At 41.1% G+C, this 13,865-nt stretch overlaps 1 long non-coding RNA gene across 1 annotated transcript in view; it reads right to left on the minus strand.

Moving 5' to 3' along the window:
- Positions 1 to 9,146: 9,146 nt before the first annotated feature.
- Positions 9,147 to 13,865, minus strand: part of LOC117801531 — a 28,329-nt gene continuing 23,610 nt past the window's right edge. Inside the window, exons 4-5 of the long non-coding RNA XR_004624137.1 lie at positions 13,329 to 13,437; positions 9,147 to 9,314 (exon numbers count right to left, since the gene is read on the minus strand). This is a non-coding gene — a long non-coding RNA (uncharacterized LOC117801531). The remainder of the gene's footprint in view (positions 9,315 to 13,328; positions 13,438 to 13,865) is intronic.

Consider the following 13,865-nt stretch of genomic DNA (forward strand, 5'->3'; position numbering starts at 1 on the left):
ATTGAACCAGCTGCAAAGTGTTTTGCCTGAAAAGAATGAAGTAAGATTTTAAACTTTTATTCTTAAGCGCCCTAAGTGTTTACATGTCTGCAGGACTATTAGCAACCTTCAGATCCCATTTTTGCAACCCGCGGCTCATATGAAGGAAGTAACCCATACTGTTCACAACGCCACTCTTCACCTCTCGTGCCACCTTACACCTGCACTCCAGAGAGTTCGTCCAATGAGAATTCTCTCCACCGCTTCAGTAAATATAGTCCTTGGTGAGCGATGTGGTCACACGTTCTGTTTCCTCAGAGCTTAGTTCAGTGGGTCCAGGACAGGTAATGGTGCTTACTACTATTTATTCAATTTGAGTTTGAAAGAGGACCTCACCACTTGCTTCCAGCCTCTCTAGATTGTACTCAAGAATAATGGTGAATTGTGGCTTCTGTATTTACCCCCCAGGGTTTTCATCGTCAACCTAATTCTGTTTCACAATAATAACTTCTGTTGGCAGACGGGGGTAACTCTGCAAGTCCCCTTTGAGCCCAGAGAAATGTTGTTCCACTTGAGATAAATGGGTAACAAATAGAAAATATTCAGAAATCTTTGTGATTCTGATTCGCTTGCAAATTTTACTTCTTCCGCTTGGAGCTGTGCTATAGTTATGAGTCCTTAGGAAATCCATTTTGGATTGCTTATGATTTTTAACACTATTGAAAAATGAAATAAAAACAACACTGTATTTCATGAGTTTATTATAGATGTTTAAAAATGTGTAGATAAGCACACGGAAGAAACTGCAACATCTATAGTCTCCCAACCCAGAAATAACCACAATTAATATTCTAGAGTTCCCCAGGTTTTTCTGTGTCTAAGGAATTCTGAACATGTTACTTTGTTTCCTATCTTTAAAATTTAATAATAGTTGATGCACCTCTTTGTACAGCAATTTAATTGCTATAATGCATTATTTTATGACTTTTTCATAATATATTTAAGCTTCCTTATTTTTCTCACTATTACAGAAATGCACCAAAGACACTTTTGTAAATAAATGTTTGTCTGAATCTCCTGTTAAGCCCTACAAGCAGAGTTTCTGAATCGAGGTCATGATTTTTCTTAGGTTTCTTTTTTTTTAATATGTGGTAAAATTTTCCTCAGAAAATTTATATCAATTTAGACTCTTACAAGTGGTGAAGATTTTTAGAGTCACCATGACAATCTCTGCTGCAAAATACCTTTAAAATAAAAGGGGTGTGTGTGTGTGTGTGTGTATCTATCTGTGAATTAACAAACATTTATTGATCATCGCCCTAAGTCCCAGCACTGCTCTGGGTGCTAAAAGAGTGAACAAGGTAGACAGAGACCTTCTCAGCTTAGATTTTATTGATGGAATTGAACAACAAGCAGATTTCAGGCTGGGGTATATGCTGTGAAGAAGAGTAAAGCAGTATGTGTGAAAGTAGGGTGGGGTACACATACCACTATTTTAAAGATTTTATTTATTTATTTGACAGAGATAGAGACAGCCAGTGAGAGAGGGAACCACAAGCAGGGGGAGTGGGAGAGGAAGAAGCAGGCTCATAGAGGAGGAGCCTGATGTGGGGCTCGATCCCACAACGCCGGGATCACGCCCTGAGCCGAAGGCAGATGCTTAACCGCTGTGCCACCCAGGCGCCCCCATACCACTATTTTAGACAGAAGGTCAGATAAAGCCCAGTATAAAGATTCAATATCAAAATAGAAAATGTTTCTTAGACTAATAGCTGATTATTTTAGAAAAGTCTGAATGTGGACAAGTACAAAGAGACAATAAAAAGTTACCTATAGTTCTAGCGATTTGGTTCCTATCTTTTTGTTTCCAGTTTCATCACACGCACACGTAAACACCTGCGTGCACCTATGTATTATTAAGATATTGCTGAGTATATTATACATATTTGCTCATCATATGAAGACTCTTAATAGTGAGAAGTTTGTATGGCAGACTGGTCCAGTGAGAAAATTCAGTGCTCAGAAACAGGTTTTATTCTGTGGGTTAGTAGTTACCAAGAGTTTTGCAATGGTAACAACCATTGCAGTTTGGTTTAAAATATTGCCTTTCTGTCTTTTTCTTAAAAAGGCTGCATGGCATATATACAAGTTTGTTTTTTTTTCATTCAAGTGGGTAAAAATTCATTCCCTATGTGGAAAAATCTGCAACAGGCTAGACATCACTGGCGAAGCCACAGAAGGCTACGGGACGGGCTCTAGCAATCACAGTTTTGAGATGAAAATACCAATAGGAAAAGCTTGCTAATGCAATCTTGCAAATTCTTGGAGCATATCCTCCCACCTCTGAAAACACCGCAGCCAATTCTCTCTCTGTCAGGCCTTTAAACAGCACCATTCTGCTCCACAGTTGTAAAACGAGGAGTCTTTTCTGACACTTTTTTCTCTTAGAGCCCATATGCAGTCCATCAGCAAGTCCTGTTGGCTCTGCCTTCACATTAAATCCTGACTTCAGCCCTCTCTCACTACCTCTATTGTCGGCACCGGGTGCATAGTACCACCGTCTACCTAAACTATCACAGCTGACTCCTTCCTGGTCTGCTTTTAAACTTCCCTCCTCCTCTCACTCCACCCCTGCATCCCCATACCATCTTTTCCCCACAGAACAGCCAGGACAACACTATTTCTGTATCAGGACCAAGGCAGGAAACAGAGGGCGTACACAAAGTAGGTAATTTGAAGAGTTTAATAAAGGAGCAAGTTACAAAGGTAAGGACAGGCTTGTGGGAAATAAAAAATGAACGATGTGCTGTCTCAGAGCAGAGAAGTAGTTACCAAAGTCCAGAAAGGGGAATGTCTAGACCTAACCCCACGTGAGCTCTTTGACGCCCTCCTTTCTGTCCAGTCCTGTTCACCTCGGAGCCCTGAGCCAGAGGAGGGTAAAGAGCGGATCTGGAGGGGCAGATCGAAGGAATCCTTTAAAAATGTAAATCAGAGAATGTCCTACCCTGCTCCAGATCCTGGAATGTGTGCCTGTTTCATTCTTTAGTGGGAAGTACTTTTTCTCCTCTTGGTTTCCATATGGAGGGAGTAATTCCTAAATACATTGCGAGCTTCTCTGTCTCTAGATACTCTGCTCCTGGAAAGATAGATTGACTTCTCCGGTTGATAAGTGTGGGACAGAAAACCAGGTGCGGCACTTCGCCGCCGGGGAGTGACAGCCGACAGAAAGCAGGAGCTCTTTCCAGCTCTGCCATCACGTCAGTCTTTCTCAGGCTGCCTTGGCCCTGCCCATGGATGCACTGCTCCCTGCTGCTTTCTGCGTGCTACTGGGGTTCAGCATTAAGTCCGCTTGGTTGACGAACCCAAAGCAGCATCTCACAGCTGCCTCACTAGGTAATAAAGCTGGTGTGTTGGCTTCCGTCTTTACTTCAGAACAGAATTTCTTCCTTTATTCATTCATCACATGTATTTTGAGGGAATGCTCTGTGCCTGATACTGTTCCACTGCTCGGGAGTCGTGATAAGGAGGGAGGAAGGGAAAAACAGATAAAAATGTCTTGCTTTATTTCACCCAGTTATTTAAAACCTGCATAGGGAAGATGGGTACAAGTTATTGGAAGTCTGTTCCGAGGCTTAGAGCTTGATTCAGAGTCAAGTTCTGATTTAGGCAGAAAGGTCTCATACAGGGCTCTTTCTGATACTGTGACGGAACTAATGTGGGCTCGCTTTTCAGCTGCAGATGTGGACTAGGCTAGATGGAGTTGGTAACACAAAGGCAACTTTATTTGCAGCAAAGAAGGAGATCATGGGGAATAATTGCCAAAGCATGGTTCCCTGAGCAGGGATAAAGGGGTTCCTTTTATTTGGGGTTTGTGATAAATATTCAGAGGGAGAGTTTTGTCTGCATGTAAAAGGCAGGCAGAGGTTTGCGCATGTGCTCTAAGAAGACCTGCCGATCCGCGCACTGTATGTTATGTTAATGAAGCTCACGGCTCTCCCAGGGAAGGGATCTTAAAATTATAATCAAGTTGAGGAAACTGTCCAGCACTTTATAGCTCCACTTTGCAGGCCTCGCCCTGGTGGTCAAGCTCTAATTTGTCTAAGCCAGGTGGAGTTTGTTTCTTTTCCTGTTCCAGAAATTCATTAGTTAGTTTCTAAGAAACAAAACTGATAGTTAGACCTGAGCGCAGAGGGTCTTGCTGGTGACAGTATGATCCTTGCTCTTTCCGTCCTCATCTCCCACCACACTCTTTTTCTCTGTTTTGTTGGCTTCCTTGCTGTTCTTTTGTTGTGTGTTTTTAAAAATATTTTATTTGTTTATTTATTTGCAGAGAGAAAGAGCAGGGTAGAGGGTGGAGGAGGCAGAGGGAGGCAGGAGGGAGAAGCAGACTCCCTGCTGAGCAGGGAGCTGGATTTGGGGCTAGATCCCAGGACCCTGAGATCCTGACCTGAGCCAAAGCCAGATGCTTAACGGACTGAGCCACCCAGACGCCCCTTCCTTGTTGTTCTTTGAGTGCGTGATAATACACACTCCTGCCTCTGTCCTTTGTACATGCAGTTCCCTGCACCCAGACCACTCCTTCCCTCCAGGGTCCCCATGATCTGGTCTCTCACTTCTGTCAGGTATCTGTTCAAATGTCACCGTCACCGTGAGGCTTTTTCCATCCACCTGTATAAAATGACCCCCCCCACATCTGTTTTTAGTCTTTCCCTATTTCTCTTACCTAGTTTTTCTTTGTATCATTTATTACCACTACATGTATGTGTTGCATGTTTTAAAAAGTGACACAGGAAGCACTTTGCGAGGACTGTGATCCTGACAATGAACATGCACGACGTAATGCTTCCTATCTGCCAGGTGCTGTTCTAAGAGCCTTACAACTAATAACTCATTAGTTTCATATCATATCACTTCCTATCAACCTCCCAAAGTGGGAACTGTTACCATCTACACGTTACAGATAAAGAGGCTGAGGCACAGAGAAGTTACGTAATCCGTCCAAGGTCACAGAACTTGTAAAAGTGTGGGCAGAGATTTAAACATAGACATGTACCCCTGTCAGCAGGGAGCCTGCAGCTCCCCTTGCTTGTGCTGGCTCTCTCTCTGACAAATAAATAAATAAAATCTTAAAAAAAAAATTGTACCCCTGTACAAGAACAGGGACTTTGTTTTGTTTGTGTTCTATCCCCAGGGCATAACACAGTGCCTGGTATAAAAGTATAAATGAGTAAATGATACTATCTGCCTCTTAAGAGTTTTGAAGATTAAAAGTATTAATATGAGCAAAAGCCTTCAGTCAGTGCCTGGCACATAGTTAGAGCTCACAAAGATTTTGTAAAAAGGAAACTGCCTTCCGGTTAACCGTGGCCTATGATAATACCCTCTCTCTCCTGAACAGCAATTAGATACTGTAGTGGGTTTTCAATTTCAAATGAGAACAGTTCTCAAGCTGTAGTCTGATCTATTATTGCTGGACTCTGAGCTGGACCAGTGTCTTCACTGCTAAAATCAAATAATGGAATGTTCTCAGCTCTCAGAAAAATCTCAAGTAAGTGGATAGCATCTTTGAAATTTTGGATTTTTCTCTCATGAATTTTTCCTAAAACGTCAGCATTTGCATCTTATCTGCTAGGACAAAAGCGAGCAAACAAGTAGCAAACAAATACTAATAGGAAAAGATGGAAACAGCCCTAACTGGAAACCAGGAAGCAGCTTTGTTTTATTTATAAATATAAGATTCCAGGGAGTGTGACTTACAACACCCACACTGAATATTCTTGAAAAATACGTAAAATAAATACATAAATATTTATATATCTATTTGGTTATCTGTATCTAGATGCAGATACATAAGTCTTTTTGTACTAAATCAGTTTTTTGGATTGGAATAAATAGATCTGTGTTTTACTATGTGACGTGAAGAGTACCTTGACTTCCAGGATGTTCTGCTTCCCAAACAAATTAGAGAACTTTTGAACTTGAAGAGCAGGAACAAAGATCAAGTAGAGGGGCGCCTGGGTGGCACAGCGGTTAAGCGTCTGCCTTCGGCTCAGGGCGTGATCCCGGCGTTATGGGATCGAGCCCCACGTCAGGCTCCTCCGCTATGAGCCTGCTTCTTCCTCTCCCACTCCGCCTGCTTGTGTTCCCTCTATCACTGGCTGACTCTATCTCTGTCAAATAAATAAATAAAATCTTTAAAAAAAAAAAAAAAAGATCAAGTAGAAACATAGCAAACCCAGCAAACCCAGTGTCAGAGATTTCTCATCACCTAGATGAGGACACCCACAAGGATCTTCGCACCACTGTATTTTCAGTGTAATTTTTGGTCTGTCGTTTCTCCCCTACTCACATGGAAGTCATTCAAGTGTTTAGAATACCAAGAAATGCATTTCTACGATGTTACTCAGACACTATACAGATAACTCACAGGCCATTTAAAAAAAAAATACGCACACAGATATATAACTATCAAGAAAATATAATTTTTCCCCCACTGGTAAAGCTTACAAAAGAAAAACCAAGATACAGTTTTTAGAGGTTACCCAGTAGCTTAGTGTTATCTTGCTTAATTATTTTTGCAAAGTAATAATAATAATGCAGACACTGGATGGCAAGAAAAAGTTTGCAGCGTGAGAGTAAAAATGTGAAAATAACATGTCATTTGAAGGCCTAATTATGCTTTTGGAAAGGGCATTGAACTGTAGCTATTTTCACTAGTGGGCATTGACTGTGCAAATTCCCACTTCAATCGGGCCTTGCCATTGCCCCCCAAACCATGCCCTTCGTGTAAATATTAGTGCAATTTCCACCGCAAGCATAAATCATGGGGATATTAACCAGATCTCCTTGAACAGTTCCACTGAGTTCTTCCTGGCTGTAATGAATCTCACCCAGCAGTCAGCTGAAACGTGTTTATTTAAAAATATTTAAACATTTACTTGGTGCAAAATAAGGGAGCAGCAACAGCATGTTTAATGGCAATTTTCTTAGCAAGAAGAGGAGAAATCGATGTATGCATTTACAGTAAGTCTGTACCTCACAGACACATTCCAAATCCAAAAAAGAGGAAGATATAAAATCCCCCCCACCCAAAGTTGCAAAATCGTTTCTCAAAAGAACCAAAACAAAATTTTCCGAACTTGGAATGTCCCCTTTCCCTAATTTTCTTTTCCTCTTCATTGTTGGCATTCCATTTCTCTCACCACTGTATCTTTTATCTTGGTAAATCCCTTCAAATCCTCACTATAAAAAAAAAAAAAAGTCTCCCACAGGCAGTGTTTCTGAAAGCAGCCTAGTCTCACCAGTACCAGTCAGCCAACTGTGGCAGTAATATGTCCCTTTCATGGAGTGGTTCCTTTTCACTTGAATAGTCAGCCAGGTCTCACAAGCAAAGAACGAGACAGGTTAGCAGGTCTCTGGATCAATCTGGGACCATCTCTATGTTCCTGGAGTGGTTTCCGCAAATTGTGCGTAATATGCATCAGAAAAATGTATATAGATAGATCCAGAACGGGAGGAGTCCTGGCCTGGTTTAAAATAAGGAAAACTAGATACAATATCACAAGCTGCCACTTACTGTGAGCCTTGTCTTGGGATCACACCAAACAGCTGACGTACTCTGGTGCTTGACCTCGTGGAAGACGTGCCTCGGCTGCTTTTGCATATTAAACATGTCCAGTCACATTGCACAACAAAATAGGTATTTCAGCAGCTCTACTTTAGTCTAGTCTTGTTTATTTGTGGTTCATACAGCACATAGCCAGCTCTGTTGCCCCTCATTCTTTCCTAGAACGTAATAAACGCAAACCTCGATATATCTCTAGAGCCAATGCTTGCATTTCATTTTTGCCTACATCTCCATTCACTAAAAGCTTTGAACATTTAAAAAAAGTAATATAAAAATAGCCTCGATGTTTCTATACAAAATGTAAAAGGATAGAAGACTGCGGTTAGCATTTCTAAAAATAAGATTAGGAACGTTTCTCTTAAAATGTAATTACAAAGCCACCAGTGATTGTAGTGAACGAGGAAATTGCATTTGTAGCATGTAATTGGCATTGACAATGAATGCAGAGATTTATAAAATTTAATTGCTACTCTCATACTTGAACTACATTAGACGATCATAAACTGATTTCTAGAAAACTTTCAGTACCAACTCGTGCTCTGCAGTTGTGCAGCCTGAATCATAAGGTATATTTTTAAATCTTGAATCAAGAATATGCTGTATTTTTTAAAGATAACGGTTCTGTATTTTTTAAAGATAACAGTTGCCTTGGCCAGGACCAGCAAACTATTTCACTTTCAACTTAAAATTGTTTGCTGCTGCCTCATCATGCCTCATCTACTTAATTTCATACAATTCATAAAACTTTTGCCATGAAGAGCATAGCATTGCATTTATTCCGGCATCTCTGTGGATGAAGATAAGAATGGGAAGAAAAGCGAGGGGCCTGCACTCTATCAGCACTGTCTCTATCCACCCGCTCACATTCGGTTTACCACAAAGTTCTACCTGTTCCACATTAACTACCTTTCATCCTCTTTGACACCCTCCCCCAGGCTCGGTGACCACCCTCTGTCATCTGGACTAGTGCAGAACCCCCGACTGTCTTCCTGCCTTTATGCTTCCCCCCCTTGAAATCTATTCTGCACACAACAGCCAAAGAGATACTTTAAAAAATTTTAATCAGATTACCTGTCTCCCCTTCTTAAAACCTCATAAAAGCATCCCACTGCTTTTAGAGTGATCCGTGCTCCCTGGCTTGGTCCCCATTGTGCTTTTTATCCCCTAGCTCCTCTTAACCTACCACACTGCATTTCATTCATCACGTCCCAGCCATGCACCAGCCTTTTCTCCTCCTTTCATGTGCAACCACTTGCCGATCCCTCTGCCTCGACCAATTGTTCCTCTGATTCTTTAAGCCATACTAAATACTCAATATTGATTGTATTTTCAGACCGCAAAGCCATTGTTTAGCCATTCACTTTTTTTTTTTTTAAAGATTTTATTTATTTATTCGACAGAGATAGAGACAGCCAGCGAGAGAGGGAACACAAGCAGGGGGGAGTGGGAGAGGAAGAAGCAGGCTCATAGCAGAGGAGCCTGACGTGGGGCTCGATCCCATAACGCCGGGATCACGCCCTGAGCCGAAGGCAGACGCTTAACCGCTGTGCCACCCAGGCGCACCTAGCCATTCACTTTTCTTTGAGCCACTGGGTAGACATTGCTGGTTCACCGTGATCCGTCTTCCCTTTGTTGTTGGGTATAAAGAAGACTCACTACTATCTAGCACGTTTGTAGTCAGTTGAGGCCGTTCTCCAGAGTACTTGCCCTGAAATGTGATCATAAGTGAGATCTGTTAGTTCTGGGATGAGGCGGTGGGCCCTCTGATTTTTGCAAGACAGATTCTCCATCACCGTTCAGGTCTTGGTTCGCGTGTCACCCACTCAGGGAACCTCCTCACCCCAACCCAGTCACGCTGCCCACATGACCTTGTTGGGTTTTTTCCTCCATTACACTATTTACTATTTGAAGTCATTTATGTGTTTATATTTAGTATCCTCTCCTCCACTAAAGATATTAAAATATTAATTTTTATATGACAGGGACTTCTTAAAATTTTTTGCACTGTTATCTCCTCTGCCTACTGCAATGGCTGGCACAGAGCAGTGCTCAGGAAATACGTGTTAAATATACAGAGTACAAATAAGAAACATTCAACCTGCTCTCACTCTTCAGGACCTCATATATAATGGTAGACAAACCTCATTCAGTCAGTCATTAATCCATTTAACCAGCTGTTCATTTACAAATCCATTCAACTTTCACTGAGCACCTCTTATGAGGCAGGGACTGTACTAGACAATGCAAAAGTGCGGAACAGGGGGTCCTAGTCATGGAAGCACTCCTATTGCGGTGGGACAGTAGGACATGTGAGCATATAGTTGTGGTCCCACATAGCATATGGTAAAATGGAGATTGGTGCAAAGTGCTATGGGAGTGACAAAAAGAGAGGAATTAGTGAAACTTTTAATTTGTTATTTCACTAACAGTATATGTTATCTAATTTTTTGATGTAGTTTAAAAGTGCTAAATTTTGAAGCTTATGTTCTGCTATGAGTATAGTGACCCTTCAGATATACTCAGAAAAGTGTTACCACTCTAATAAGATGTTAGAATAGTTTGGCAAATTCAAATCATATGTCAGTTATTTATTTATTTATTTATTTATTTAAAGATTACTTTAGAGAGCAAGCGAGCGGGCATGTGCGAGTGGGGAGAAGGGAGAGGGAGACAGAATCCTCAAGCAAACTCCCCAGTGAGTGTGGCACCCATTCCAGGACCCTGAGATCATGACCTGAGCCAAAATCAAGAGTCAGATGCCCAACTGACTGAGCCACCCAGGTGCCCTCCACTTATTTAGTAGACGTTCTGTTTGTTTGTATATACAGAGTATGATTGTCATTATGTCTGGGCTTTGTCACTGGATGTTGAAATTCCTGTTCTTACAAATTGAATTTGTGAGTCTGGTTAGTAATTCAGTGTTTTTGTGCTTTGATTTTCCCACTGATGTAAAGTGGGATCAGAAAAATTCCTTCTATTAACTTCAGACTAATAATGTTTGAATTAAGGTTTTAAATGTGAAAAAAAAGGCCAAACAAAGCTTTGTGTCTTGGAATCAATCTTTTCTTTTCTTTTCTTTTTTTCTTTTCTTTTCTTTTCTTTTCTTTTCTTTTCTTTTCTCTCTCCTTATCTATCTCTTTTTTTCTCTCTCTCTTTCTTTCTTTTTGTAGTTTCATGTCTTGGAATATTTAAGTTGTCTTAAAGTAAATCTTTTTTAAAAAATTATTTCTTTATTTTGTTATTATTTTTAAATTTTTTATTTAGGGATGCCTGGGTGGCTCAGTCAGTTAAGCGTCTACCTTCGGCTCCGGTCATGATCCCAGGGTTCTGGGATCCAATCCCACATCGGGCTCCTTGCTCAGTGGGGAGGCTGCTTCTCCCTCTGCCTGCCACCACACCCCCCCACCCCACCGCTGCTCCCTCCCCTCCTGATTGTGCTCACTCTCTCTCTGACAAATAAATAAAGTCTTAAAAAAAAATACAACTTTAATTTATTTTTTAAGTAATCTCTACACCCATCGTGGGGCTCAAACTCACAAGTCTGAGATCAGGAGTTGAATGCTCCAGCGACTGAGCCCACTGGGTGCTTGGTCTTAAATCTTGAATTCTTGAATTCTGCTTTGATATTTAGAGTGTGGTGATCTTGAGAAAGTTAATGATCTCACTAAATTCCAATTTCTGCAGCTGTAAACTTGGGTTGCTTTAAGAATTGAGTAAGTTAATAAGTGTCCTTGACACAACATAAGCCCTCAGTGAGTGGTAGTTATATTATTAATGTTTTATTCTTGAAGTACAGTCAATTCTTATTATTCATGGATTCCATTTTTATGAATTTGCCTACTCCTACAATTTATTTGTAATCCTAAAATCAATACCTGTGGCACTTCCATGGTCATTTGCAGATATGGGTACACATAGAGCAGTGAAAAATTGGATTCTCTGAAGGGCATGTTTCTTTTCTTTTTTTCTTTTTTAAATATTTTATTTATTTATTTGACAGAGAGACAGTGAGAGAGGAAACACAAGCAGGGGGAGTGGGAGAGGGAGAAGCAGGCTGCCCGCTGAGCAGGGAGCCTGATGTGGGGCTCGATCCCAGGACCCCGTGCTCATGACCTGAGCGGAAGGCAGACACTTAACGACTGAGCCACCCAGGTGCCCCTGAAGGGCATGTTTCTAACTGCAGTCAAACAAGGTGACACTATGCCTTCTTATTTTAGCTCTCATTGTGTAAAATGCCCTATTAGGGGTCTATTTAGTGCCATGTTTTTCTCAATTTTGTGCTTTTTTTAAATTTCACTGTTTAAAATGGCCCCCAAGCATAGTACTGATGTGCCAGTCCCAAGTGCAAGAAGGCTGTGATGTGTCTTCTGTGTTATCTATCAAAGAGGCATGAATTATAGTGCGGGTGGCCATGACATTATTAAATAAATTGTCTTTAAACAGAAAAATATGTAAATAAAGTTACGTATTGATCAGTTGACAGAAATACTGTGACCAAAGGCTTGCAAGAACCTAACTTCGTATTTTCCCTAGAAGCAATGCTTCACTGTTCACTAATTCAGTGTTCATGGCAACTTCATAGAACATAGCTACCCTGAACATAGCTACCTAATGAGAATCAACTATTTATATTGGAGCCTTGCTTTAAAAACACCTGCTCTTGGGGCGCCTGAGTGGCTCAATCAGTTAAGCAGCTGCCTTTGGCTCAGGCCATGTTCTCAGGATCTTGGGATCGAGCCCCGCTTAAGGCTCCTTGTTCAGTGGGGAGTCTGCTTCTCCCTCTCCCTCAGGCCCTCCTCCCTGTTTGTGCTTTCTCTCTCTGTGTCTCAAATAAATGAAATCCTTAAAGAAAAAAAAAAAAAAAGACCAAAACCCAAAAAACACCTGCTATTTAGTGGAATGCTGCATAAACAAGACTATTGCAATTCTCAGAATCACTTTATTCTAATAAAATACCGGAAGTATCTACCTATGTCAGTATTTGATATAACCCAACAAATATTAAGGATCAAGGTCAAATTTAATTTATGCCGCTGTAACCAGGGTTCCTCTAGTTTTGTCTCAGACTGGTAGGTGGTAAAATAAAACATAAACAGGATATACAAGAACATGGTTTTTATGACTTAAGTGAGAAGACACTGGAAAGAAGAACTGTTTCTCACAGAGAGAAGGATCCTTCCCCTCAGCCTCACACCCAGAGCAGGACATTAAAGCACAAAAAGTACCTTGAGTGGGAGAGAGGTTATCAAAAATCCTCTCCCCTTTGAGGCTGCTGGAGGACAGTCCCTGGTGTTGGTTACCAAGTTAGCGAGTTTTCAAGTTTGTGGAAAGGTTTTGAATGCAGTTATGGAGAGGGGATCTTGGGAGTTAACACATTAAAATATTGTCCATAATTATTTCTAAACACATCTCTCAGAAGATTAGCCTTGGCAGAGAATCAGGCACAAGGAAGTGAGAATTGGGAAGGGCAAATTTAAACCTGGGAGAAAGATCAGGAAACGTCTAGACTCAGAGAGTGGTTCCTAAACATCAGAGCGATTTAAGAAACATACAGAAACAAGCTAAAATACAAATGCCCGGGGATTCTGACTGATTAGGAATAGCTAGAGTCCCGGGAATCCTGAGGCAGATTTTCCTGGACGACACACTAGGCGCTGGTGGTGTGTGCGGCCAGCGTGGAGGATTTGAGATGCCAGCCAGTAGAGTCCTTCCTACCACTCACCTGAATGCATTTCTGTGCATTATCCCAAGGATGTAAGGCTTCAGTGGAGTGATTCTCTGGGAGAAGAAAATTTTCAAGGATGTGCTGAGCAGACGGAGTTTGAAGGGTTCTGAAAACAAAATTTGCCTGTATATAATTTTTCTGTAACTGTTCCTGTTCCTTTTGGGGGCCTCTAAGGCCAATGGAAAGAGGATATGCGGGTATTGTGCTGATATGAGGAATTCCACAATTAAGGTGGTAATATTCATTGCTTTTCAGTTTATGTTTTAATGTTGGTGATTCATGGGAACGCAAATTTAGCTTCCTAAAATTTTAAACACTTATATCTACATGCCAAAAAACTGATGTGCCCAACTGTAATACATTTCATATACTTCCATGGACGACTTCCTGACGTTAAAAACTAGCTGCGCTCATTCCTTGTGGTCACTATGACCGCTTTTTCATTTGCTTATCATTAAATTTGTTTCATCAACAAATCTGTATGGCACTTAAGGTACATTTAGTGCTGATAAGCTTATGTTCCAATAGAGAAGA

The sequence above is a fragment of the Ailuropoda melanoleuca genome, chromosome 3 (assembly GCF_002007445.2).
Source record: "Ailuropoda melanoleuca isolate Jingjing chromosome 3, ASM200744v2, whole genome shotgun sequence".
In the NCBI taxonomy this organism is placed as follows: Eukaryota; Metazoa; Chordata; class Mammalia; order Carnivora; family Ursidae; genus Ailuropoda; species Ailuropoda melanoleuca.